Here is a 27,554-nt window from a genome sequence, read left to right on the forward strand (position 1 = left end):
CGTTGCCAGGCAACACGTTGCATTTTTAATGACATGAGCATTGCAGCATCACGTGTACATTCCACAATGACGTCATTTCAACCAGCGTACATTTAATCGACAGGCAAACACTGTTTGTGCGCTATTCTAAAGCGTTAAACCCGCCGCCGCCGCCGTCTAAAAGCCAATGCTGTGCAAAAGAAGGCTTGATTTGTTTTGTTTTTTTTGCCACGCATTTTAAGAACGCAAATGGACAGCTTTTCAATTGAAAGTTTTGGTCAAGGTTGCCGACAACTAACGGAAGGAATCCAATAGCAAAAATGTTTCCTAAAAATCATTGTGGCGAGATGAAGCAAAAAGCACGTTGTCGTCTTTCCTGCCGTGAAGACAATTTACACTAGCGCGTATACTGGACTAACGTTAAATATGTCTATTTGTAGCACACACACAAAGAGATTGAGCATCTTAAATGTCATCTGTCCGCTTTTGGAATGTAAAGTGCTTGCTGATCTTATTGACTGACATTAAACCCTCTTTATACTCGCACGTGGGATGGCTTGAAAGTGTCGCCACACGTACGATTCCCGCCCGAGGTTGTCTCTCGCGGTCGCGACCTTTCTCCTCGCCATCAGATCGGCGGTACCCAAAATGTGCGCGGGATGGCCGCCCTTTTAACGCGGGTGTATAAAGAGGCCCGTGAGGGGACAGACAACAATTAGTGCGTATATACTGACCTTCATGTCGATCAAAGAATTTAAGTAAGGCCACGACTAGCGAGGCATTTAAGTAAGCGATTTTCCTTGACTTCTGAGAAGAGAGAAAACACATTTTAGATGTAAAAAGAGCGCCATTTCGTGACGTCAGTTGTGGAAAAACTCCACTATAACGGACTCACCGGAATGGGCTTACATTTGATTGGCTAAAATAGTAGCGGCATGGCGAAAATGTCTGCCGCTTCCCGCAATTACCGGCTCCGATGGCCGTTTTTCTCCAGGATGGGACATCCGCAAGCAGTGTTTGGATGCCCGTCGCCACTCGTTCCGTGTTCTGGAGATTTCCACGCTCTCCGAACCCACACTATTTTAGGCGAACGCGTTGCGCGTTGAGCAACGGAGTGGCGCCGCCGGAAGGCGAGGACAAGTGAGCGGTGGACGGGCTTTGGCGGGAGCCTCTCGCCGTGACTTCCGTTTTCAAGAGCTCCGAGGAGTACGAGGGCGCCTCCGCCGTTCCGCGCTGCGGGAAATGGAAGCCCTGCATCTCCACTTCTCCGTCCTTCATCAACAGGTCTTGGTCCCCCCAAGCGCTATGGCCAGTCCTCCATCCGCCCAGGTCTTGGCAACTTCTTTGGAAGCCGGCGGCGGAAGAGCTCGGGGACCACGCCCGGCCGTGGGGGTCCGGCGCGTCGCCCCGAGCCACTTCCATCAAGTCCTGCACGGACACGGACTTGCCCAAAGCGCCATCCGGCCGACCGGGATCGGAGCGCCGGCAGCCCGGCGTCGCCAGCTCCAGACTGGTGTGCCTCCTCCAAGAGCCCTCCTCCTTGGCGTCGAGTCGAGCCTCGTCGCGGGCGCCGCCCCGCGGGTGATTTGCCGAGGTCCCGAGAAGCAAAGCCGGGCCACCGTCCTTTACCGGCAATCCCAGTCTTCCGTAGAAGGCTTCCATTCCAGGGGAATTTTGGCCGGGGGACGCCGGCGCCAAGTTGCAAAGAGCGACGTTCCGGCCGGGAGGGGGCGGCGGCGGCAGCTTGGCCAGGAGACGGAACTCTCCGTCCGCCGCCCCTCCGGCCCTGGCGCCGCTGTTCGGCGTGAGGACGGGGGGGAAAGTCCCCGGGGTTTCGTCGCTGTCGGGGGTGGCGGCCGGATCCCGGGGCCGACCGTGGCGGTGGTAGCCGTGCGGCGACGGGCTGAAAGAGGAGGACGCGGGGCCCGAGGGCGGGGTCGTGCCGGAGGTATCGAGGTCGGCGTGGTCGGGGGCCGCCAGGACCAGGTGAAGCCCCGGCCGGGCGCCGCTCGGGGACCGCGAGCTCTTGCCGTTGACCTGGCCGGCGGGAAAGACTGGCCTCGGTTGCAGCTCAAAGAGCGGCAGAGAGGAAAGGCCGAGCGCCGCCGCGGCCGAACCCTTCCGCAGGACCTGCCGATAGAGGTCCAGCAAGGAGTCCATCTTGGATTCGATGGACTGGACCTGTGGGGAAACAGTCGCAGAAGTGGATAAGTGATGGGGGATCAGTGAAACCTGATCGTTGTTTGGCTAAAATGATAGACCAATAGGTGATCTCTGTGAGAGGTGCTATTTTGATGACACTTGATTTCATTTGAGAGCAATAAAGTCAAAGGTCAGAAAAGATTTTTTTTCCATATCTTGTTTCAAAGACCAAAGGAAAAATTGGCAATAACTGGCTTGCTCAAAAGGAAGCAGCCAACGTGGTGGTGCTTTTCTTTTATACATTTGGCCGCTCTCTCAGAGTGCTCCTCTACCTGACAGTATTATTATTATTATTATTATTATTATTATTATTATTATTATGACCAAGAAACGAGCGATAAGCGGCACCTGACGCTCCACTTTGCAAACGCGGCCCAGCATGCTCAAGTCCTCCAGCAGATCTCCGTCCGACAGCAACTTTTCCCGAATCTTCTTGTCCAGGGGGATCTGGCCCTTGCCCAGGATTTGGTCTACCCTAAATAGTAGCACAAAACCAAAAGGTAACATGTCAATGGATAAGGGTGTGCCTTGGTCAGGATGAAAGTGATCTACAATTAGACATTAGTGAGGTTAATTGTAATCTACGGGCTCATTCGGTTTCCCATTTCTAAAAGCCTAGGATATCTTCTATCTTTCAACATGCAATGATGAAAATGGACACACACACACACACACACACACAAGTCTTATGTTTTGAGAGTGAAAGAAAGCCAACTTTCAGCCTCTGAACAACAGATGGAAGCAAAGAGCAAAGGATGGCGGCACACGCGACCACAGGCTAGGCCAGTGGTTCTTAACCTTGTTGGAGCTTACCAGTTTCATATGCGCATTTACCGAACCCTACTAAATAGGATTTTTTTTCCAAATTCCACATATATAAATTGTTGGCAGCACCGATTGGTCAAGCAATGGCACGTGATCATCAGCGGCCTGTGATACTCGTGCGGATCCGTCTCGACCTCCGCCTCGCGGCGGAGGCTCCACCGAACCCCCCCGAGACCGACTCGCCGAACCCAGGTTAAGAACCACTTCCTTTTCAACTGTGCCAAATGAAGGAAGGAGTAGAGTCGGAGGCGCTAACGCAAATGCGCCCGACTTGCTCCGTTTTGGAGCAGCCTTGGTCGAGAGAATGAAAACAAAGTCAACCCGTTGGATGTTGTACGGGAACTCTGACCCTTGGGAGGAGTTCTTTCTGTAATAGAGAGGCAGGGAGGGGGAGGAAAAGGTCTTGGCGCGGCCACTCGGGGGCTGGGGGGGCCCTACAATCATATCCAGCCTGCGAGGAAGCAAAATGAACACACTTACTACACTCGTGCATGAAGGAAGGAAGGAAGGAAGGAAGGAAGGAAGGAAGTATGGATGAAGAAGTCAGGCCAGGATTATCACGTGAAAACACGCCAAGGGGCGAGCACCGTGGGACGCAAATATGTCGACTTGCGCACATGTAATGATAACAAATTCAGCAGCACAAATATATTCTGCCATTCTTTCATATTGATCTCCATATTTCTGACGTTTTACTAAAATGTTAGCAGATGATAGTCACAAACCTCTTTGCAAAATTAATTAGAGGAAAGACAGATGATAACCAGACCCAAATATTGAACGTTGCACAAAGGTCTCAAATCAATTGAATGATGCCATACAGTGCTACCTCATCATTTATGATGAAAAAAAGAAGAAAACTGTGCAATGGTCGTTAGATGGCTTCTTTCGGCCACTTTCTAGTAAATTCTCCAAGGAAGATACTACTCATCAACCCTCATCTTCTTCCTACATTGAAGTTACGGAGGAGGAAGTCACTTTTGAAAGCCATTCTAGCGACGACGAAGACCCTCTCATGATATGAAATCCTCCTTTACCTCTTCCTCCTCCTCCATCATCTCCTTAAGCATCGAGTACATCTTCCAAAAGTAAGTTAAACTTCATTTTAACTTACGAACGAATTCACCCTACGAACGATCGCTCGGAACGTAACTCGTTCGTTAGTAGGGGAGCGTCTGTACACAGTTTTTTTCTTTTAATCACGGATATGATGATGACAGCGTTGTTGTACTGTACTGTGCTTGCTGGTCCGCGTATTAAAAAAAAAATATCGAAAAAAATCTTAAGCAGTAGAAAAGACAGTTGCAAGTTAAATGTTGTTGTTCCCACCTGGTTTGTAGACTCTTGATGCGACACAACATGTCCAGGTGACCCGCCGAGTACTGCTCGATCACGTCCTTCACATCGTAAGGGCGCAACGTTTCCTTGAACTTTTTCTTGGCCACGTGGAACTTCATTATCCTAAGGGAAGAAGAATGTCGTCTCAATCCACAAAGAGCGCCAGTTGCTGTTGTTGTTGTTGTCGTTTAGTATTGGAATTTGAGCAAGACTACATTTTCTTCCCAATTGTACATTTTCCACAGCTTTGCGGCTCCAACGCAAATAAAGGCGTGCGTGTGCGCATTAAAACATCCCGCTGAAAAATAGGTCTGTATTTTTACACCTGCAAAAGCTCGGGGCCAAATTCAATAGCATTTGGCCCAGAACGGAAGAAAAGGAAGCCACGTGGCGGCCGGGCCGGGCCGGGCCGGGCCAGACGGCAATAAAAGCTAAAGCAGCGTTACAATGAAGCCAGTGTGGCCGCCAGGCGTGGCGCAGCGAGCGAGCTCCATCCAATGAATCGTTGGAGCCGTGGACTTTGAGCAGCCCAAAAAGAATCCGGCTTGAAAGAAAGAAAGTTGACCTGATTGCTCTAATGGCGGACTTGACAGAAGGCAGCAAGTCGTCCACTGAGATCTCGCAGTGGCAGCCTCTCTCGTCATAAGCGTCTTCTCCCGCCATGTTAGAATCTGCTGGAGAGAAGAAAAAATTAAAAAATAACACTACTGAATGAAGTCAAAAAGAGAAAATACTAATATACGTACTTTAAAAAAAAAAAAAAACACCTATGTGAAATGAATCACGGCTTTTCCAGGAAGCTAAGACAACAATCTTTTGCTAAGTTGCCTTTCTTCTGCCTTGTTAGCTGAAGAAAAATTTGACTCCAGACTTTTAGGTTTTAGGGCACATGTGTCAAAGTGGCGGCCCGGGGGCCCAATCTGGCCCGCCGCATCATTTTGTGTGGCCCGGGAAAGTCAATCATGAGTGCCGACTTTGTGTTTTAGGATCAAATTCAAATGAAGAGAATAGATGTATATTAAATTAAAATTGTCATTTTTTAATCCATTTTTTCTGTGTTTTAGTTCAAAAATCATTTTGTAAAATCTAAAAATATATATAAAAAGCTAAAATAAACATTGTTGTATATATATATACATATAAAAAACTGAATATTCAGGGCTTTTAATCCATTTAGAAAAAATATATAAATATTATATCTAAAATGGTCCGGGCCACATGAAATCGAGTTGACGTTAACGCGGCCCGCCAACCAACCAACCAACCCGAGTCTGACACCCTTGTTTTAGGGTCACATAAAAACAATCTAAGGATGTAAAGGCCATTTTAACAACGACTGTATTGAACATGCAAAAATCAGTATTCATCATATTATTGTGTTTGGGACTTGCTCTCTAAATACTTAGTGTTGTGTCCACTATCCCTGAAAGGGTTCATATGATCTATTCACAAATTAGGCAGACAAATTGAGGAAATAATCTTTGCCTATGGAAAATCTTGAATCCCACTAGAAATTATTAGTGTCATTTTCTCAATCGCTTATGCTTATAAGCTGGAATGATTAGTATTGAACTTCATTTGGTTCGATTCATTGTTTATACTTAGTTATTGTCAAATCCCAATATTATAATCGAGCCATGTCTGATTATTTGTTGAGTTTCTTTTTTTTTTTCGCCCAAAAAATGGACATGTACGACCACGACGGTCACAGTCACGCCCCCACGTGTCACTGACCGTCAGCGGCGGAGCGCGACTGGCTCTTGAGGCGAAGCGAGGGCCTGAAGCGCGTGCGATCGTTGAAGCTCCAGCTCTTTTGCACCTTGGCGGGGCTGGCGCCTTCGCCGGCGTTCTCGGCCGCCGGGGAACGCCGGTCGTTGACGGAGGACGACGTCTGCCTGTTCTTGACGCTCTGACCTCGGGGGCTGGCCATCCTCACCCGCTCCTTGAAGCTCAGTTTCTGGCTGTACGGACAAAAAAGAAGGAAAAAAAATGAAAAAGAAGCGTGGAATTCAAAGGATGCCATCTGTCTTTGCAATCTGAATGCGTCAACGGTATCGCCAATGACCAACCGCGAGATCAAGAGTGCACTATGGCATGCCTTGCAGCAAGATGCGTATCGGTGACGTCCAAAAATATGCATATATACGACTGGGGGAGGGGGAGGGCGTTATTTAATACAGTTTTTTTGCCTTTATAAGGCGGAAGAATTGCCGGAATTAAGGGATTGGATTTGTAGCACTTTCCCATAATACCAAATACCACCTGTCAATGTGAGCATGTTTTACGGTAAGAGGAATAGTTAGTAAGTGAGGAATCATTGTGATCAAAAAAGAAATAAAAGACGTTTTTGTGTCCAAAGTCGTGCGTCTCTCAAATATAAATGCAATTGGAAGAATTTAAATGGAAATGCATACACAGTGTATCCATCACAATATCTACTATCCCTGTGTATTGACTATTTTTACATTTTATTTTTGGGAGAGACAGCAGAGCGATCGCTAAAGTGGACACATATTTGTATGTCAAGGCAGTATTTACATTTCTTGTTCCACTTGTTTAGAAGCAATGACTGACAGTTCTTTTTTTTTTTTCATGTTTGCTATTCAGAATGTCAGCGAGCAAGTGGAAATATAAAATGGGAGAGTTTTCAAGGCAAAGTAGCAGTCATTTGTCAGGCAATCAGAGCAAACAAGGTGGCCATTAGTGTCGGAACCGCCACAAAATAAATGACAATTCCACCCTGGCTAATAGCCAAACCCTAGCTAGCATGCACCAAAGTGTACACCGTGTTCCAGATGATTAGGCACACGCCATGGTGGGGAAGCATTTGAATTTTGGGAAAAATCTTTTGCACCTTTCTACTTTCAATTCAGATCAACGACGGTTGGCAGTCTCCACAATGACTTCCCTCCCCCGTGACTCTGATTAAATTGTGCCACCATATTCACTATCATTTTTTTCCCTCACGTAGCTCAAGAGGAAGATGTTTCAAGCAGCAATTAGTCCAACTATGTATTGCGCATTTGGTAAAAATCCTCATGCTTTTCATTCGTCGGTGTATGATAGAGAGTGCAGGCTGGTTTATTCTGATAAAAACATATATTTCAATGGCGTGTCGATGATTTGGAGACTGAGGACGGGAATTTCAAGCTGGGGGCTCCCATTTCATTTCTATATTTATATAATAGCAATACTAATGTTCATTTGGACACCGCAGAATTTTGCTATCTTGTTTTGTGGAATCTCCATTCACGTCAAGCTCATTAGTGTAGCTCTATTGTATCCTATGAAATTGTTAATTCCACAAAACAATCACTGAAAATGTTTTGTTATATTCGATGGACTAATTTGGAACACAGAGTACTTAGCGTGGCATTCGGCAAAACAGGGACAGAGCAGCGGTATACTTATGCTTCCAAGTCGAACACCTCCTCACAAGCTTCCCTTTATGACTAGAGATTTGACTACAAAAATAAATCAAATAAAAAAACAAGGGCACATAAGACATCAAAATGAGGGTTGCGAGACAGATACGGAAAGGGTTGTTGTTTGCGCATTTTGACAAGCGGTCGCTTTCGAAGCAGACGGCCAATATTTCTCTCGCCTTCATGATCATTTCCCTTCTTCTATATCAGGGGTAGGGAACCTATGGCTCGGGAGCCACATGCGACTCTTTTGATGAGGTGCATGAGGCTCTCCGCTAACCCGTGAGCTAAAATATGGAAACAGCCGAGTCCCAAACATACCGATAGGAGCGTTACATCGGCACTGTGCTTGACACGACCTCTAGTGCCTTTTTAATCTTTTTTTTTTTTAAATTAGACTCTTCTCATGCATATCGTCATTGATACTCATTGATTAGCAACGTTATCAAAAGAATTCAGTCTTTATGTAGTACTTTAAAAGTGGTGGAATGACTAAAAACGCATATATTTTCATGTATTTTGACTTTACACTTTGAGTATGGCTCTCAGGAAGATGATTTTTTTTTTGGCTCTCTCTGTCAAAAAGGTTCCCGACCCCTGTTCTATATGGCAAAAAAAGAATACCTCTGTGGTCACAAACCTTGTTGCTGGTTCGCCATGTTCTCTTCTGGAGTTTTCAGTTGAGGGGGGGGGGGGGGGGGGGGGGAAGAAAGAAACAATATTGGAGATCATTCATAATATTTCCAAAGTTCCTTGAACATATCAATGTCAGCAAATTCAATTGCGGTACATTTCACAGACTTTTTACTTTGACAATATTTGGTAAAAAATGATTTTTGGGGGAAAAAAAGGATCAGATTCAATATTGTCTTAGGGAAATATCTTTTTAGAAGGCGCTATTTTCATATTCATGCATACAGTCATCGATACAAGTCATACTACGAATAGTAATAAATGCATAGCGTGTGGGTTTATTCATGTGCACTTTTTCTCCCTTGGACACTTTCAACCCTGCGGCTTAAAGGCCATGGTGGCTATTTATACATTTTTACAGGCCAATGTGCTTTTGGACACCCGCGGCTCATACTTTGCCCGTCATTTACAATCGGGTGTGCCTTGTATGACCAAAACACAAACGTGGAGTTTGGTGAAAATGCTAGGGGGACTCCCATCTTACGTGTGGGGGCACGTAATATATCCATTCATCCATAAAAAAACACAACCTAAAAAGTGCCTAGGCAACGCTTGCCATGGTGGTACCTACTTGGTGGGGCTGCAGGTATGCAAGGCCTCAAGTGAGGCTTCCAGGTAGCGATGGAAACCGAGTGTTCGTCAGCCGCGTAACTCCGCCAAACGCACTGCGTGGGGAAAACACACAAAGGGAGGGAGAACAGCGTGACGCCATGACGCCAAAAGCAAGACTACAAAACGGGAAATAGGAGACGCCGAGCCAGAAAGGCCTTCCGTCCATCCCAAAATCTGTCGGTGGTACGTACGGCAAATGAAGGGGAGCGGGACGACACAATGCAAGGAAAGCAAGCAAAGCGGAGGACCTTTACAAATAGTCAAAGAGGAGGAATGAAATGATGGAGGCGGCAAAAGGAACAAACAAGAAAGGAAAACAATATACTATTCCTGGCCAAGATTGAAAGCAGGGCGTGCCGTGTGATTGGAATGACATTTTGGTGAAGTTAACGAGAGGGCGAGGATGACAAATGGCGGATTATTTTGCTAGAGAGTCAAGTGGCTCTCTCTCTCTCTCTTTCTCTCTCTCTCTCTCTTTCTCTCTCTCTCTCTCTCTCTCTCTCTTTCTCTTCTCTCTCCTCCTCTCTCTCTCTCTCTCTCTCTCTCTCTCTCTCTCTCTCTCTCTCTCTCTCTCTCTCTCTCTCTCTCTCTCTCTCTCTCTCTCTCTCTCTCTCACTCTCTCTCCCTTCAACATGAGCCGCCATTCTTTCTTTCACCTGGATGAGGTAGGCCGCCGGGTTTCTCCTCTTTTCAAAGTGCTTCTGTCGGTGCTGCTCTTGGACTTTGAGAGCAAAGCCCGATCCCAGAATACCCTGTCAAAGTCAAAAGGAACACATTTCATGAGCCGGCGCCTCAACTCTCCTCTCATTTTCACTCAACGTAGAAGAAGGTGTCGTACCGCGGGTAAGGCAAAGAAGGAGATGCCCAGCAGAGCAAAACCGGCAGACAACATCCGTCCCGTCCACGTCTTTGGCGTCTTGTCCCCGTAGCCGATAGTGGTGAGAGTGATCTGGAAAAAGACACGCCATTGAGCAGCCCGGAGAACTCACCGAACCGGCGTTTTTGTTCAAAGCGGAAAGGATTTTGATCAGAGCCCGGCAAAAAAGGGATCGGCGAAAACTCACCGTGCCCCACCACAAGGCATCGGCGTACGTGGCAAACTCCTTGTTGAACTTGTTCTCCACCAGGTAGACCAGGAAGGAAGAGAAGATGAGAACCAGGAAACCAATGTACCAAGCGTGACCAGTTCCTGTGGGACACAAAACATTCACAAACCATCAAGTCAAATAAGCACCCAAAAAAATGGAGAGTGGCGGAAAAAAAAGAATTGAAATATCATCCAAAATGTCAAAATCCTCTTCAACTTTTAATATGTGACAAAAAGAGAATAAAATAGTCATGAGCCAAAAGCAAAGAGAGAACTATACTTTGTATGGATTTCCATCTCTAAATACGAATACACAGAGAAAGCTGCAATGTGCTAAAAAGAGGAGGAATTTGTCCAATGTCAGAAAGATAGGATAGATCACAAAGTGGCGGCCCGGGGACCAAATCTGGGCCGCCGCATCATTTTGTGAGGCCCGGGAAAGTCAATCATGAGTGCCGAAGTTGTGTTTTAGGATCAAATTCAAATGAAGAGCATAAATGTCAATTAAATTTCCTGATGTTCCCCCTTTTAAATCAATCATTGTCATTTTCTAATCATTTTTTTTTGTGTTTTTAGTTCAAAAATCATTTTTTAAAATCTAAAAATAGATTTAAAAAAGCTCAAATAAACATTGTTTTAGATCTATAAAAAACTGAATATTCAGGGCTTTTAATCCAGTTCTTTTAATCCATTTATTAAAAAAAAATCTAAATATTATATCTAAAATGGTCCGGCCCACGTGAAATCAAGTTGATGTGAAAGTAGCCCGCTTTTGCCATGTTCCTGTTCTCAACTCTAGTTCTTAAAGATGCATTTAAAAAGTTTGGAAAGTGACTTAGAATGTATTTCTTTTTTTGTGCGGGGCCCCCCCCCCCCCCCTTGAGCCAGGCTTTTGCGACTCCCAGATCAATTGAGGTTGAGAGCGTCGTTGTAGCCGCGCTCGCTCGTGTGGCAAGCAAGAGTAGACGGCGCTTGCTGTGACTTTGACTTGTTTCAACATCACCTTGGGCCTATTTTGGGCTTGCGTTGACATTTGTCACATCAATGATTTTGGACGCCATTTGGGCAATTGTGGCGTCTGCTCTTCATTTCATTCTGTCGAGTCGCTGCCTCGCATGCAATGAAAGAAATGTAGCAAAGTCTAAACCCATTTAAATGGACGCCATGTCATCTTTTGTACAGATTTGGACGCTAGTCATTTGATGTCAATGAATGTAGGAGTGTGATATTGCCAAATGTGTCTGTTATTTTCTAATACATTTGACTGGCATCCATCACGCAGGCGTACCTTGCTGTGAGCGTAAACCACGGAACCCAGCAGCTTCCAGGTCCCCCCTCTGCGGTCCATCCGGACCATGCGCAAGATCTGCAGGAAGCGAAGGCTGCGCAGGACCGAGGTGGCGAAGATGTTGCCCTGGCTGCCGGCCGACACCACGGCCACCGACGCGATCAGCACGATGATGTCTGCGAGGTCACACACAAACAAATGTTCAGGCTCGGTCCGTATCTCCGTCGGCGTAAACACCAAATATGAAGCACTGTGGAATTGCCCTTCTGAATTCCATTTTGCTCTTTAAAAAATAGGTACATTTTGGCAATCCTCGTGACCCCGGGAGCCTTCTGACCCTTCCTTTCCCCGCGCCACTCTTTCCAGCTGTGCTTTCCCAGAAGCAGCAGAGGTCAAAATGTAGGGGGAAAAAAAAGAAGGTCATGGATGCTAATTTGTTGCACATAGGCATTGTTCTCTTATGAGCTTGGACCACAGCTCTCCAGGACACGCCCACAAAATGCCGTTGGATATTTTCGACGGTCCGGGAGACGAGAAGGAGGCGAGCGAAGAAGAGAGAGGAAGCGGTAAAAGGAGAAATCACTCACCGATGACGCAGAAAGGCTTCCTGGCAAAGCGGATTCGACCCTGCCAACCTCGGTAGCGACAGCAGCATCCCGCCGACCAGATGCGGATGATGTACTCCAAGCCAAACACCACGATCATGACAAACTCCTGCGAGGTGGCCAAGGACCAGGACCAAGACCAGGACCAGGACCAGGATCGTGTGTGAATAGACGGAGCGGAAGGAACCCACGCCAGAACCCAGTCAAAGTCACCAGTCACCATTCAAACAACAACAAGAAAGGGACAAATATTGGTACCACAGATTTGGCCTTCTCTTATCCAAACATTGTGGTAATCCATCTGATTATACGCTAAAATAGGCTAATACAAGGTCAAAAAAAGTAGCACAGGGAAAAGACCAATTATGCTGAAATGGCTGATTTTGCTCGGCCTGGCGTCCAAACTTAACTACCAAAATAAGCAGACAGTAGGAGGAGGAGTCCTGATGAGCCGGAATGGTGGAGAAAACGGACAGGACCAGGCAACTGAAGACCAAGATGAACCTGGACACACAAATACAAAATAAAAATGACATTTCTTTCTTGCACTGGAAAGGAACGCGATTGGAAAAGGCCGCCGCGGTAGACCAATGAACCTACGAGACAAGAGTTGGAATTGGGCGCTTCCGCTAATCGAGCTTAAGATTGCGTATGTTTGGCTGGGATTGGCCCATCATCTCAAAACGATGCAGTGGCACGCAAAAGTTTGTCCGTAGCCGTTAAACTACTAAAGTATTGACGGCTTTGCGGCCAAGCACGATCTTCCTCGTCGCTGCTGGCGTGAAGTGGAACGCAGTCGTGTCGTCACGCGGCAATACAAAACATGTCGTTACAGAGAAACTCTCTTTCTCTCAAACAAGCGACTTCTCCGCACCTTAAATGTCGGAAAGAGAAACATGGCCATCCACTTTTGAGGTCAAGGTAAGGCGTGCGCACCTAAAGGCATCCATCTCATCCCGGAGGAAGTCAACCTCAGCCAGTCAGCGTAATGAAGCAGAAAGGAAGGAAATGGAAATGACTTTGCCGCCTCCCCCTGGAGCGGCAGACCGATGAGGCGTCGCCACCGCCACGACCAACGACGCCTCTCGGAGCGTCGGCTCGCGAGCCACGGGGATGCTGTCCGTGGTTCTGAATTCAATCCCGGCCCTTCTGCTTTTCTCTTTCTTACGCAAAGTCCGCTTTCATGGACTCGAGCCAACTTGGCTGTGATGAAAGGCTGAAGCTTTTTTCTATTTGACAGAATACAATAGAGTCCATTCCCTCACAATACTTCACATAGAAATAGGAAGGAAGGAAGAAGGAAGAAATGTTCACGAGGGAGGGATGTCTGATGGGTTTTTTTTTTTCTTGGCGTCCTCTCACCTGACAAATGTAATCAAAACCGGACCATCCAAATCTAATCTTTGACAGTCAATGGCAATGACATACAAAGATAGGAAATCCATGGCTGCGGTTTAAATCACGTTAAAAGTGGATGACGATGCACACATTGGACTACAACTAGACTCAACATGCATACTACTTCAGGCTTAAACATACTATATACATGTGTATATATATAATATTAAAAATATATGTTTTAAAAAGGGCCTTTGGTGGTGGTGTGTTCTTCCTAGAAAAATCCCATTGGCCACCTTGTGGGCGTGTCCAGAAGAGTCACTGTTATGATTGATCTGTGTCATTTGCTCACCTATCGATCCTCTCGTCCATTTAAAATATGCCCTCGGTAACTTTCTCGTTCAATCTAAATGACTTGGTGGTGACGTGTTTGCTTTAGTGCTGACCCACTTTTCACACTATATTTCTATCGATTTGCTCCATTTGTGCGCGTCGTTGCATTACTACCAAAAAAATGAAGAAGAAAAAAAACGAGTAAAAATGCAGAAACGCTACACTGCTGCAAAAGCAGGAATGTGGAAAAAGAGCAGTGGACGGACGTACAATGATGATGATCATCCAAAACTGCGCTTCATCGGTCACGTAAATGGTGCGAATGGCGCCGATCCCTTAAATCAGGGGTCGGGAACCTTTTTGACAGAGAGAGCCATAAACAATTCCTATTTTCTAATGTTATTTTTTGAGAGCCATTCTCAGAATTGAAAAGTAAAAATACATGAAAATGTGTGATTTATTTTTGGGTCATTTCACCACTTTTGAAGTACAAAAAGTCTCCAAATTCTTTTGACAACATTGTTATGCTGCTAATAAATCAGAATCAATGATATCATGCCTGCAGAAGAGTCATAAAAAACAAAATGATGATTAAAGTGGTGGTAGAGGTAGTGTCAACGCCACAGTGACTGACGCTCATATTAGTGCGTTCGGGACTCACCAGTGATTTACCTATTTTACCTCACAGATTAGTGGAGAGCCATATGCACCCATGGAAAGAGCCACATATGGCTCCCGAGCCACAGGTTCCATACCCCTGCCTTAAATGAACACACGACGCTATACCGGGATGGCATCCCGTTTGCTGGCCTTTCGTCCAGGTGCTTTTTTTTCTCCCCATCGAGCGGCGAATGGCAAATGATTTGGCAAGCTCCACGAGTCTCCGCTAAACGGATTTGTCATGTTGTTCCCGCAGCGCGGCGACACGTCTCGGAGGCAGCATGTGACTGTTTGTTTGCTAGCTAATCACACATGCTTTGCTTAAAACACTCCACTTGTTTTCTTTCGCTCCCAATTAAGAGGAGGTGATATGATAAACAAATACTGGATACGAGTCATTGTCTAACAGCTGCTGGGGAAATTTTGGAGATGCAAAAGGCCAAAACTAAAAGACACCATTACAAGCTGCAAAATGAATGCACTTGATTCCAAAATAGGACAGTTTGGCCATCCTAATCCACACTCAAATACTATTTGGGTGTCCATTTAATAGGATTTTTGTGACCCGACGCAGCCAAAAGGAGTCCGAGTGAGCCATTCTTTTCAAAATGGAGGTTTTGGCTTCATCAAGAAGAATACGATTCATTCATCTCACTCACGAGGACTTGAAGACGGGAGGGATGCCCTGGCATCTTGGAATAACAAAATAGGAGAAGAAAACGGACCCAGAAAATGCTACTTCAAAATAAAAAAAACATTGAAAAAAATCTAAGCACCCATGGACATGCAAGTAGTCAACATAAATAAGGAGTTAGGTAGAAAAAAATGGTTTGCGGTCATTACCGTACATAACGAGTGTGTGTGTTTAGGCTAATTGTAATTTAGATTGGTGAATGCCTTTTTTTCCTCTGTAAGAATGAGGGGGCCAAGTACATACTAGCTCCATCTTGGCCTCTCTTCCAAACACATTCCCTCCAGTACGCCACTCATGTGGACTTGTGGTATGTGACATTCCCTCACCGCGGCCCGCTTCTAATTGGGATTAGCATATCGCGCACCAAAACAATACCCCGGTGTTAAGAGTCCGCCAGGTCCGGTGGTCTTTATTCGCCAAAGGCCCGCTAATCCCCGTGTCCCCGAGAGCAAAGCTGATTAAATCTGGCGGAAGGCGGCCTATTATGAGCGTGTGCTTATTGCAAATCCTACCGTGGCGCAAAATATGGAAGCCGAGCATCCGCGTTTGGCTGTTTGGACTAGCCCGTTGACACCGTCGAGTCACGGCGAGTTCAAGAAGCAGAACATCGGGGGGAAAAAACGCTCTACGACGGGGCTCGGGAACCTTTTGGACAGAGACCGCCATTTCCACTTAACGGTGTCCTCTCACTTTTGCCTTTCCTCAGTCTGTCCGAGTCTCCGTCTCGCTCTCGTTCTCAGACAAAATAAGCAACGTTTAGTATTTTTTTAAAAGCAAGCCGGGGGCTGTTCGGGGGAGCCGATTATGACGGAACTGAACGTCAACGGGACGAGCCGACCCGATGAGTTGGTCAGATGGTCGGGGTGTCTGAGGGAAAGTTTCTATCCACGGTAGCAGCGTCTAAAAAAAAAAAATGAAAGAAAAGAAATAGCGGCCAAGTGTGCATTGCAGACTGCAAGTCAGTTCAAGAGTTTCCATCCAAACACGGTAAAAAAAGCGTCTGCCAGCAGGAGCCGGTGGCGGCGGCGGCGCTGGCGGCGGCCTTTTTCCACCGGGGAACAAGAAGACAATCATCCCAGAGCGACCCGACTCGGCAGGAAATGAGTATGTTAAGGATGTGTGCCAGACGGACGCATAAGCGAGCGTGCCGTGGTCACGTAGCACTCGACACACGCATTTGACTCAACGAAAAGCGGTCATTCATGCTTGCAATGTTGTTGTTTTTAGGTGCACGGATTTGAGGGGCCATCGACGTTGACGTGAAATCCGCCGAAATACACAAAGAAAAGTTACGGCGGCCTCGAAAAAAGTGGACCGCCGAGCCGGTTGATCGAAGTAGCGCAAAGGAGAGATGGCTAAAATAATGAAGAGGGAAAAAAAACAACAGCGAGAGAGAGAGAGAGAAGATAAGAAGAGCAAATGAATATGTGCAGGGCTCCCTCTTTCTTTTTCCGTCTGAGTAACACGGTCCTCTGGCGGCGAGCCTCGGACCACCGACGTCTTTCCATTGGGCTGTCTGCCACGTTCTTTATCGCTCTGTCTGCCTGCCGGCCGACCGGCTCGCTCGCTCGCTCGCCCGCCTATCTGCATGTCTAGCCTGATTACGCTATCATTCCCGTCTTCCTCTGGAGCTTCCTATCAGCCGGTCTCCTTCAGTCGCTTGACGGCATCCCCACGTCATCCTGCTCCTATTTGAGGCCAGCTAGAGTTTAACATTCATTAAAAAAAGGTCTCCAAATCCTTGTAAGTGGTTAAAAGGGGGGTCCGAAAATCTCATCGCCGTCCATTAAACCAAAAAGCTCAGACTAAACCACATTTCTCAGGCAAATTGCATGTTCTCCATTGATACTAGCGACGTCCCGAATGAATTAGACACACGTGGAGGAGGTAAAGAAAAATCCATATATACAGTCAATTGTGGGCATTTGCATAGGACAGCATCAATGAATTCCCTGAGATCATCTATGACTCACAGGTTAGATCTGAATACAGTACAAGTGTTTATCAAAACGGCAACAGCGACCATTTCCCACCCACTGCAAAACTGACGAGCGAGCGCTTAAAGTGGGCTTTTATGCGTGCTCTCGTATATAGCGTCGTATCGCGGGCGCACAAGGTCCATTTACTTCACGCCGAGCGCCGCCGAAGGGCAAAACGTAGCGAGCGCTCTGGAAAAAAAATATGTCCACGGCTGACTCACTTCACTCCAACCAAAGGACATTTTGCTCCGGTGATCCGTCGTACACGAGCACGCCTACGCTCATCGAGGGAGGAAATGTTGCCAGATTGGCCCGAAAAGCTACGGCGAGGAGCGCTGCACTGCTTGTTCCCCGACTTACAGGTGGTGCCTTCCATTCCTGCCCTGGGGAGCTCCACAAAGTATCCCCAGAGCCCCACGTCAAACAACTTGGAGGCCAAACGGCGCCATACATGGCCAACCCCACTTTAAAAGGAAATACAGTCATATCTCGTCATACGACCGCTCGTCATACAATATGCTCGTCTTACGACGGAAATTCCGATCGAATAATTCGCCCGAGATACGATCAAAATTTGGTGATGCGACCAAGCCAGGTGGCCATGGCGCTGTCTTTTTTTGCATATCTTTCGTGTATAAAATATATCTACGAGCACTGGGTGGACTTTGCACACCGGCGGCGACGCCAGGGTTCCGCAGCCAATGACACAGTTTCACTTCAAGTGGCGCCCTGGGAGGCAACAGTGCCTACGATCGGGGAATCGGCCAAAAAGGCCACATTTATGGACGGACGCTAACTACTCACGACGGATGTAACGGGACTCTGACGATGACCGAACCCTCGTCTTGGTTCAAAGCCAGATGGGGACCAACAAAAGAAAGGAAATGCTCTATACCAGGGGTCGGGAACCTTTTTAACACAGAGAGCCATAAACAATTCCTATTTTCAAATGATATTGCTCCAGAGCCATACTCAGAATTTAAGAGTAAAAATGTGAAAATGAGATGTGATTTTTTGGGGGTCATTTTGACACTTTTAAAGTACTAAATGATTTTTTTACAACACTGTTATGCAGTTGCTAATCAATGAAAATATGTATGCAGAAAAGTCTAATGAAAAACAAAAAGATGATTGCAGTTAGAGGTAATGTCAGCGCCATACTGCCGACGTGACGCTCCTATTGGTGCCAGCAGTTTAATTACATATTTTACCTTACAGGTTAGCAAAGAGCCACATGCACCCATCAGAAGAGCCACATATGGCTCCCGAGCCATAGGTTCCCCACCCCTGGTCTATACCCTTGGCGTCCGTCACTACTGAACGGTGCCAACAATTGTGATGATTATATTCCACTTAACTGAACGAAATACCCAAATAGTCCCAGTGGGAAGCATCGAAGAGCATCAATCCATTCAAAGTCTTTTTTTTTGAGAACACAAAGCATGGCTAACCGGGTTTAGCACACCAATCCCTCCACCTTTAGCCCACCGTTTCCATCCCCATTGCGCAATTACTTGTACGCATTCTATTCTCCACAGACACGATGGCATAAATATAAATACTAGCGGTAGATGGCTACAATCGCAGTCGATGCCGTATGTATAGCTCGATAAAAATGAGGTATCGCGCTATGGAAGACAAGTCTTTTCCATTGCAAACACACACAAAAAAATGGAGAAAGTGGTGGAGGGTACGCATGTACTGACTATGTGCTCAAAGCCTTAATTACTAGAAGCGTAATGGCACTGTTCAACACAATGTAATTTGAGGTAGCGTGGGAGAGAGAAAGAGAGAAATGAGGAACGGGGGCTTCGGAATGGAGCTCCTCAAAATAGACACGCTAACGTCTCATCATGTGCGGCACGTGAGCCCGAGGAAGATCAAAACGCCAGCCGTACAATCAAATGAGAGGAAAGAAGGAAGGAAGGCCTCAGTCCCATCCGGCCTATTCTCATTTAACACACATATTACAGCCGTTTAAAAGGACATCACCGAGGTGCTCGGCCGTGGCTTAAAGACCTCTTCTCAAGTCAAACAATAAGCCCTCTCCGACAAGAGGAACAGCAGCAAAAATCGATCGAATGATGCTCGACTCCAATGATAGGATGTCCTTTGGATTTTTTGGCCTTGGTGTGATCCTTTTCATTTAGTCAGTCTTGGTTTTGACCCAAAAAGTTCATCTTGGTGCTCTCATATTGTTGCCAAGAATACATTGAAGAGCAGCTCACTTGTATTTCTTGATTTGATTCTCCCATCCGTCTTCAAAGTCATCATCCAAAGAGCGGACCATAGAGCAGGGCTCGGGAACCTTTTGGACCAAGACAGCCATAAACAATTCATATTTTCTAATGTTATTCCTTGAGAGCCATACGCCGAATTTAAACGTCAAAATACATGTAAATGGGTGTCTTTTATTTGAGTCATTTCACCACTTTTAAAGTGGAAAAAAAAGAATACTTTTGACAACATTCTTATGCAATTGCTAATCAATGAGAGGATGCATTCTAGCAGTCTAATGCAAAAAAAGAACACTAAAGCAGCACTGAACGTAGTATCTCAGTTCTGTCACCATATTTTAGCTCACAGGTTAGCGAAGAGCCAGATGCACCCATCGAAGGAGCCACATGTGGCTCCCGAGCCCTGGGTTCCCTACCCCGGCCATAGACTATATTTAAAGCCCCGGTCTTTTTTTTGACCGGCGACTTTGTTTCAAAGAGCGGCCATAAATGCCATCGTTGCCATTGTCGGTCCATGACAAAACACGGGAGGAATGTGCGTAAGTAAAAAAGGGGGCCGACGAAGGACTCGGGCTGCTCGAGTGAGTGCAATGCCCACAGATGGATGAATGAACGCGAGTGGGCATCGCGTATGTCTTTGCGTGTCGATGCATGTCGGGCCGGTGCCCCGACGGAGCTTGGCCGTGGGCGTGAGCGTTGCCAACGCCGCGACGGGGATCCTCGCCTGGGGTCGCGGCCAATGTACTTTCCGTGGCTTTCCAGGCTAACGCGCATTGACGTGGAGAACGACAGACGCTCCTTGGCTTTCAAAATGTGTCGGCGATGGCTTGAAACGAGGACGTCGTTCACGGTGTGAAATCGCGGGCCGCCTGAGTTCACAGGGGTTCAGAAATGGGATGTCCTCTTCCCATTTGATTGAATAAAACCAGTCCAGATAGGCCTGCAGAAGGTGAGCCAGGTGGAGGGAAACTCCGGAACAGCGTAGGCTGGCAACGCAAGATGCAAATATGAATCGATTTAAATTGCTGTGGAAAAATTTGAGAGAGGGTGTCGTTTCTCCATTTTCAGTCTTTGCCAAGATCTACAGATCTGCCAATTTTGCTTGACGTTGGAGCAGGTGAAGACCCAAAAAAAAAGGATTCCCTGCCCTTTGTAGATGGATTGCTGGTGTCCTGCTACATTTGTGTTTCTTCAGAACTGTGAGACTTTGCGTGACCTCACGGCGAGACTCAAGCGGCATCTCCGTCCACGGGTCGGCGCTCTTCCAAGCGACCGAGCCTGCCAGGCTTGAGCAGAAGCAGATGGTGGCTAGGAATTTTGCTTCCTATGCATTTATGTTCATCCAGGTGCTAAGAGCCAGGAACAAACAGAAGAGAGCTTCTGGCCGGCCAGGCGCTTCAATGCATTCATAGGCAGTGCCGTTTGCTGTTCAAAAAGTCATTAGATGGTCTTATTCATGAGCGGCCAGGCCCGGATTGGTCTTCATGTGGACAGCGGTGGAGGGCCGGGCCTTCTGGACCAGGTGTACGCTTTCAATTTGGCACGGCAACCCCTATTTTCATTCAAATGATAACTTTATAGCCAGCTATCTGTATACACAGATACTACGCGGAGAGAGTTGGTTGTCGCTTTTCCGCTTTTGTCCCAGTTCCAACAATAAAAGCATTCAATTCAATTCAATTCAAAACCTTAAACGCACGCATTATTCTTCCAATACAAAGTCTAAAATAATGGAATGGCCTTGATGATCAGAATCCACAATTAATTGCAGGTACAAACAAACAAAGCTAATACTGTAGCAATTAAAAAACACGGTGACTAATGACTTTTGGTCCAAGAATGACGCTAAGACGCTAAGAATGATGACATTCTTTGATCCAAGCACAAGAAAACAGAGAAAAACGACCTTTAACTGAACTTTTTAAATGAATAGAATATTAGATTTTCGTACCAGATGTTTAAATTGAAATACTTTTGTGGAATCGTATCAATTCTTCTACGAGCTGGTGGTTTTCCATTGGCGGACAAAGTGCCAAGTGCCATAATTCCGCTTGCTAATCCTCACATCCGTCCGTCCCTTGACCGAAATCCCAATGGCTGGGCCCAGCATTTTTTTTCTCCACGGTCCTTATCATCCACACGTGGACCGAAACGCCGCTACAGCGGGAACACCACATGAAGATTGTCAGCCGTGTCATTGATTGGCCTTCCAAATGGAAGCTGGTCCCTGCCAGCGACTCTGCGATTTCCAGCGAGAAACACGGCCAAGCTTTCCAAAACATCTCAGCGCCGGCGGCGTACAAATACTACGTGACCTTACGTTGCTCTCGGGGGACGTTTTGCAAAGCGTACGTGGTTCCAGAGCGTGTCTTCCCGTGCGTGTCATTCTTTTTGAAGGCTTCTTCTGTGCCATCAAAACTCATCTTTTCTCACTGCTATATTAGAGACAGAAGGCCGAGTGGGAAATGGGAAATGGGAAATGGGAGCCGTGTGCTGCACTCACTTACAACTTGGTTATTTCAACAAGCAGCTGTTGCACGCTCCTTCCCGGCCGGTCCAGTCCCCGATCTGACTTGACACGCGTACTGTGAGGTAAAGTCTATCAAAGGCTGGAAAAATAGTGGACATTTAAGTCTGGGTGAAATGGGATCGCTTCAAAGTTTTCAACAAAAAAAAGCCAAGATGCCAATGGCAATATTTGCACAGCTTATAGTTCAGCATTAAAAGCAGACACGTGGAAACCGGAAATATACACTCTGAAAAGGGGCCAATGCAAGTAGACGATGGCAATTTAATGCACGTCTCAAATGTAGCTCAATAGCACTTCCGGTGCCGAATTGATGCGTGCCGACCTCTCCCAGTTCAATGGTAAAACCTTGAAAATAGGCTTGCGTAAAAGCACAAGGTGCTCTCTCACATCCTTTCACTGGCTAACATCCATTCACGTTCTATTTTATGCAAGTCAGGAGAATTTGCTGGCGACCGTGCTGGGATGTAAAACCATATTTTAGAAGTATGGCATCTGCCAGAAGCGACTGGAAAATCAAATCAGAATCTTCAAAGAAAAAAAGTTTTCCGTCAGCATCGTCAATGGTTTATTTATTTTTCTTTTTTGGGGGGAGGGGGGGTCTTGGCATTGAATGATCCCCACCCCCGCCCACGCCACAATCTCTTTGGGAACGCTGGATGTAGATGACAAGGGACTTTGCCTGCAGTGACCTCCACAGCTAACTTAGCATTAATATGTTCTGACAAGTCAGCTATATGAAAGTGCTAACAATGCGGAACAATGGCCAAAGCCATTCATTTCTCAGCATTTCAGCAGCGGTACCACCAAGTCCCCGGACAATATGGCTGGCCCTGTCGCGCCGCGCCTCCTGGATTTCGCCCACACAAATCAGCCAAAGCCTGGGCTCGGGCAAATAACACGGATCTAGGTGTCAAATGTATTGTGACAAATGAACACCGGTGGTGATCTTCTCGTTGATGTTGAAGAAATTACTGTTAAAAAAAAAGTCAGTCCGTCACTGAATACTCGTAAAATGAGCCGTGGTTGAACTCACCATCGGGCCTCTTGCAAGCCTTTGCTCGACCTCAGCGAGGACCCAACGCCATCCGTCCCTCCGGGAGCCATCTTGGCCGCGAAGGGGGTAAACGGCACAGCCTCGCAAAGCGAGCATCGCGACAACTGCGCAGGTCTCACGAGCACCAGAGCCCATGAAGCTATTTTTGGAGCGGGGTCGTCTATCCTGAGGGAATACTACACTGGGGATGTTTTGACTGCACCCTACTCTAAGCATTTCATCCACGTGCTGCCCATTCGCGGCCATTGCTACAACAAAAAAACTTGAGGAAACCATTGATCAAAATGGGGAAAAAAACTTCTAAATAGCTGTATTGGACCATTTAAGGTACATGTGCCAAAGTGGCGGCCCGGGGGCCAAATGTGGGCCACCACATCATTTTGTGTGGCCCGGGAAAGTCAATGATGAGTGGCGACTTTCTGTTTTAGGATCAAATTCAAATGGAGAGTATAGATGTATATTCAATTTCCTGATTTTCCCCCTTTTAAATCAATGTTGTCATTTTTTAATCCATTTTTTTCTGTGTTTTAGTTCAAAGATCATTTTGTAAAATCTAAAAAATATATTTTTAAAAAAGCTCAAATAAACATTGTTTTAGATCTATAAAAAACTGAATATTCAGGGCTTTTAATCCAGTTCTTTTAATCCATTTATAATAAAAAAAAATCGAAATATGATATCTAAAATGGTCCGGCCCACGTGAAATCAAGTTGACGTTAAAGTGGCCTGCGAACCAACCCGAGTGTGACACCCTTGATTTAAGGACAACGGGTAGTTGTACTGCACGATTATTCTAAAACTAAATCCAAGACCGTTTCTGAGGATTTCGCCTACCCGTAGAAGCCATTTGAATACGGTAGTCGACATTAAGATTTGACATCAGCAAATTCACGTTACTCCTCGGTGCACCCCGATTTTCTGCTTAGCCGTAAGCCGTATGTCTCGTAAGGTGAAGGAACAACTGTACATTAAGGTGGGTTGCCCCTACATTACACATGGGCCCTCTTCCTCACAAGCACGCACACATTTCTGCCCCTGAGCAGACTTACAAGGATAAGAATGTGTTAATCCAAAAGTGCGATGAATGCCACTACTGTACGTGTGTATACGAGTGCGTCTGTTAGAGTGGGATTGCGGGCGGTCAAGGCAGGCTGGCATGCAGGTTAGGTCCTGAGTTCCAACACTACTCGGTACAAAGACAGGCTCAGTTCTGCTGCTCTCGCACATAAGGATTTTTTTTTAAAATAGATTTCCGTCTTAGGTGCAGGAAAATGTGACAGCAAATAAGTCGCGCGCCTCTTCGTAACTTTCCGACAGAGCAAAATACGCACTCATATGTAAAGCGGGGCTGTCAATCAAATGAGGCTGCCATCATGAATCGACTAATCAACAGAATTGCTAATAGATCCGCAAATATCATATGGTTGTCCGGAATAAAAATCAATAGCCTGTTCTATCATCGTGAAACGCATTATTTTTTAGGATCCACGGAACATCTTGCGGCGAACGTTGCGTACGGCTTTTGGTTACCATGGCGACCGGGATGGAGCTCGGCCGTGGCAAAGAGGCGAGCGCCACGCGTCATCAAGCGGCCCAGAGTGCGCGCACAAAATTGGGCACTCGTCAAGAGGAAGGAAAAGCCGAGTTGGCCCCCCATTTTCATTTCTGGAAACAATACCACGGCAGCCAGGTGCCAGGTTACGCTCAATATTTAGAGTGGACGCAACCACGTGACGGACCCCGGACCCGAGGCCAGGCTCAGTCAAGCAAATCCATTGTCTGAACCGCTAAGCATGCTCGGGGTGCCGGAGCCTAGCCCAGTTGACTATGGGTAGGAGGCGGAGTACGTCCGGCCCATCGCAGCCACCAATTGATAGCATTTATAAAAAGGTAAAACTACATTTTTAATGGCACCATTAGAAAATGCCTTTTTTTAAGCCCCGTCAGAGGGTTTGAATCCACATTGCAAATGCCCTTTTAAAGCTTTCCAAGTGCTACCGCATTCAACAAAAGTTGCATTGTTGGGAGTAAAGCCCCCGAGCCCCTTCAGAAATGGACAGATTAACTAGAAAATGATTAAATGGTGACGTAGTAACATTTTATAAACGGCCGCGGTTTATACGCAGGTAATATTCTACTCACATAAAGACAACCGCAAGGTTAAACAGTTCATTTCCTCAAAAGCCCTTCTCTTGGTGTCTCTCTTCTTCTAAAGGTAAACAAGTCATAAAGGTATATTTAAAAAAAAATCAGAATGTAGGGAAAATCCTATTAAGAGTCTCCTTAGGGGTAACAATATATTCATGTCATCAGAATCAATGTAGGAGAAAGCCGTCTGTTTTATGGGCTGGAGACAAAAGGAGGCAGAAGGACAAAGTTTCCCACATAAAAACGAAGCCACCTCGTGACATCCTCAAAGTCATTTGCAACTTGACAGCACTTTTCATTTAAGTTTGGGGGGGGGGTCTCCAAAGTGTTCCACCAAGGGCCAAGGTGGCTGGCCATTTCACAACAAATAAAGGCACGTTAAATACCGAAAAGCACAACAACGTCGACCCGGCCCAGATGTTCCGCGCCCGCTTCGCACCACGGCGGCCGACCGCACGTGCACGTATCGGAGCGCCCTTAAAATCCTACCTCGGCTCAGAGAACTCAAGATGGCTGCTTTGCTTCCGGCTGCGTCAACTTCCTTCCTTCCTCATAACCGACATTGCGCTCCAAAGCGACCAGCCGAATCCATCGACCATCACAGTCGGCGTGTGCGATCGTCTTCCTGGGGTGAATTTTGCAATGAAACAACGATCGGACGTCGAGAAGCGTCACTGGCATACCGAGTTAAAGCGCAACATTCGTCTGGCACCAATTAGTTTATCATAAGCAGACGTCCACTCCATTATAAGCATGAGCATCGTCCCCACTCTTTAAAGTGCATTGGACGTCTAGTACCGTCAATGGCAGACACTGAGTTAAGTGGGCGTCTGAGCAAAGCATGATAGCAATTATTTTACAGACTATTTAAGTATGAAGTCATTTAGCATTAGAAGAAAAAAATAGGTTTATCGCCCAAAAAAAACTAGCTAAATAAAAGTGGTATCGGCCAAGTATCGACATATCACACGTGTCGGAATATCGGTTGTAGACAAAGCAAGGATGGATGGCGCATCAGCATCAGCGTGAACATTAACATCAACATCAACAGGTGCACCGAATGGGAGGAAAAAAAAACTGCAGCAACTTACACAAAGGCATGGTAGATGAAAGCCCAGGCTCTCGGTCTCTCCAGCACGTTGTACAGGTAGTTCTGGAGGCGGCGATAGCGAACGTTCCTCCGGCCGCTGTGCGCGCCGTACAGCAGCGGCTTGCCCAGCAAGCTCAGGCGGGCTCCCCGCTTCCCTCGGCGGGCGTCCGTAGTAGCAGCGGCGTCCCCTCCGCCGACACCGACGCCCACGCGGTGCTTGGGAGACAGCAAGCCGTCCCCGGCGCTCTTCATCCCGTGCCCGGACTCGACATCTTGGACGCCGTAGCCTTCGTCGGTCCCGTGGCCGGGCGAGGTCCTCATCCAGAGCCCGGCGGCGGCGGCGGCGGCGCCGGCGCCGTCGTCGTCGGCGCTTGGCTTCCGTAGCATGGCATCGCCGAGGCCGACGGAGGACGGAGGTTGTCGGAGCCGAGTAGAGTCGAGTGCGGCGTTGGCGGCGGCGGTGGCGGCGGTGGCGGCCAGCCGAACATACGTTCGCGCTCGCACTTTGAGCGAGCCTCCGTTCTTCCTTCCGTTCCTTCCTTTCTTGGGTTGTTTGGTTGTTTCTCGGCTCGCAGCTGCAACGTCACCGGCTGCCAGCCAACCGTAATGAGGCAAATCACCAAACAGCCGCTCGCCAGCCGCGTGTGCGCACGAGCGACCATCAATCGGCAAACTTTGGCGTCCACTTGCGACAGAAGCCGACTTTCAACTGTTCACCACGAGAGGGGGGCGTACGTCTGGGGGGATTGTTTCAAAAACCAATGAGCCCCTGGTTATGGGGGGGCTTCTCGTCTCGCGTCATTTTCTGGTAGATGCTAGAATTTCAGGCCATTTCTTTTAAAAAAATGTGCTGAAAGAAAAGCAAAATAAAGCGAAATCCCATCCCGGTACCGTCACTCCTCCTGATTCATTTTCCACTTGCTTGCCTGGAAAAGTAACCACGAAAACCACGGAGGAAGAATCTCGGAGCATCTGCAGGAACGATCACGGTCACGGTCATGGAAAACCATTGTGTGTTCAAATGGATTTTCAACCTAAACGCCTCAAAACTCCGCTTTCTGGAACAGTGGACAGCAAGCAATTCAAAAGATCACACTTGAATCCTTCGTGGAACAAGGGGCCGTGTTTTATCCCTCAAAGATAAAAATGTGTACTACTCAAGTAACAGTAGTAACAGTCTACTAAAAAATAATGGGCACAAAATGGAGTGGATACATTTGAAAATGCTCATTTTCAGTGAGGAGGCCAGATAAGATGGAATCCAGTGTTTTCACCAACTTCTTGGTTACCACTTTTCTATGAAGCGAAAGTGTTATAACTACTACTTCTTTTTGTAGGTGTAAAATGGCAAGTGTAGTCTGACTCAGCTTCTCAACTCTGCAGACTTCCCCTTTTTAGAGGGGCACTGCAGTTAACGCTTTTGCACTCTTGACATTT

General features: G+C 46.9%; 1 pseudogene across 1 annotated transcript; it reads right to left on the reverse strand.

The window, feature by feature from the left end:
- Positions 1-27,258, reverse strand: LOC144077061 (potassium voltage-gated channel subfamily KQT member 5-like; annotated as a pseudogene). The gene is made up of 15 exons (XR_013300870.1): positions 26,119-27,258; positions 12,468-12,558; positions 12,037-12,163; positions 11,450-11,625; positions 10,139-10,263; positions 9,913-10,023; positions 9,731-9,826; positions 9,034-9,127; positions 8,410-8,436; positions 6,079-6,305; positions 4,910-5,018; positions 4,336-4,467; positions 3,356-3,457; positions 2,530-2,656; positions 1-2,160 (listed from the first exon to the last, which is right to left on the reverse strand). The product of XR_013300870.1 is annotated as a potassium voltage-gated channel subfamily KQT member 5-like (transcript).
- Between the last annotated feature and the right edge of the window lie 296 nt (positions 27,259-27,554).

The sequence above is a fragment of the Stigmatopora argus genome, chromosome 7 (assembly GCF_051989625.1).
Source record: "Stigmatopora argus isolate UIUO_Sarg chromosome 7, RoL_Sarg_1.0, whole genome shotgun sequence".
Taxonomy (NCBI): domain Eukaryota; kingdom Metazoa; phylum Chordata; class Actinopteri; order Syngnathiformes; family Syngnathidae; genus Stigmatopora; species Stigmatopora argus.